The sequence below is a fragment of the Leptodactylus fuscus genome, chromosome 10 (assembly GCF_031893055.1).
Source record: "Leptodactylus fuscus isolate aLepFus1 chromosome 10, aLepFus1.hap2, whole genome shotgun sequence".
NCBI classification, from domain to species: Eukaryota; Metazoa; Chordata; class Amphibia; order Anura; family Leptodactylidae; genus Leptodactylus; species Leptodactylus fuscus.
In genome coordinates, this window is record NC_134274.1 from 41,695,873 (window position 1) to 41,697,544 (window position 1,672).

Here is a 1,672-nt window from a genome sequence, read left to right on the forward strand (position 1 = left end):
GGAGGGAGGGCGGCGCTGCGGGCACATTCAAATCCACGGCCGCCCCCTAGGTGGAGCTGTCGACCTCTAGCGGCGCAGGTTCTGTGCGCTCCTCGGCGCGGCGCTAGTGCGCGGCCTATAGAGTCACCGCTCTCTGGTAGCCGGCCCTCCTTCACCCCTTCTCTGCCCCCTATCAGCATACATGGTGTACAGGAAAGAGGGGGTTAGAGAGGGACGACTACAAGTCTCCTCTACAAGCCCACATGTAGTATAGACTGTGACAGTGCGGCCATGTAATCCAGTCACCGTGTATGGAGCCTGTCACCTCTGGAGATCACCCTTTGCAATGCAAAAAATACATGCATGGGAATGAGGCTTGCAGGGACTAATGTACTTGCTTTGGAAACCATTCACATGAATGCATACCTCCCAACTTTTGAAGAACTAAAAGAGAGGCAAAACGCGTGGCACGCGTAGTGCGCTGCGGCAAATTTGGCCCCACCCACTTTTATGTTGACTCCGCCCATTCTCATTCATTTTTCATGTGCCCCCAACACAGTATAATCCTCCTACAGTCACCCGTAAATTATGCCCCCCATCTCTGCCCCCAGTTTCATGTCCCCCCATCTCTGCCCACAGTTTCATGTCCCCCCTCCATCTCTGCCCCCAGATTCATGTCCCTCATCTCTGTCCTCAGTTTCATGTCCCCCATCTCTGTCCCCAGTTTCATGTCCCCCATCTCTGCCCCCAGATTCATGTCCTCCATCTCTGTCCCCAGTTTCATGTCCCCCATCTCTGCCCCCAGATTCATGTCCCCCATCTCTGTCCCCAGTTTCATGTCCCCCATCTCTGCTCCCAGATTCATGTCCCCCATCTCTGTCCTCAGTTTCATGTCCCCCATCTCTGCCCCTAGATTCATGTCTCCCATCTCTGTCCCCAGTTTCATGTCCCCCATCTCTGCCCCCAGACTCATGTCCAACATCTCTGTCCTCAGATTCATGTCCCCCCATCTCTGCCCCCAGATTCATGTCCCCCCATCTCTGCCCACATATTCATGCCCCCCCATTTCTGCCCCCCGATTCATGTCCCCCCATCTCTGCCCCCAGATTCATGTCCCCCCATCTCTGCCCACATATTCCTGCCCCCCCTTTTCTGCCCACATATTCATGCCCCCCCATTTCTGCCCCCAGATTCATGTCCCCCCATCTCTGCCCAGTTTCATGTCTCCCCATCTCTGCCCCCAGATTCATGTCCCCCCATTTCTGCCCAGTTTCATGCCGTTCTCCCCCCCTTCATCTGCCCCCAGTTTCATGCGCCCCCTTCATTATGTTCCACCTCAATGTTTAACACAAAAAAACCACTTATACTCACCTTCCAATGCTCCCCTGCCGCTCTCTCCGCAGTTTCACTAACAGAGTTGTAGGCGCGATGTCACTTCATCACATCTCGCCTACTCATCCACTAGCCGGAGCGCAGCGGCTAGTGGATTCAACTCACGTATGTATTCAACTCAGATCTGCGTCGATACTGGGACATACCTCCCGCCGACCGGGACTGCGGGACAGGACAACGAATCCATGAATGTCCCACGGAATCCAGGACAGTTGAGAGGTATGCATTGTGCAGTATTCATGTTGTGTTTTTAAAGATGGTTTATACCCTCCAAAAAAATATTGCATCAGATGCCATCATA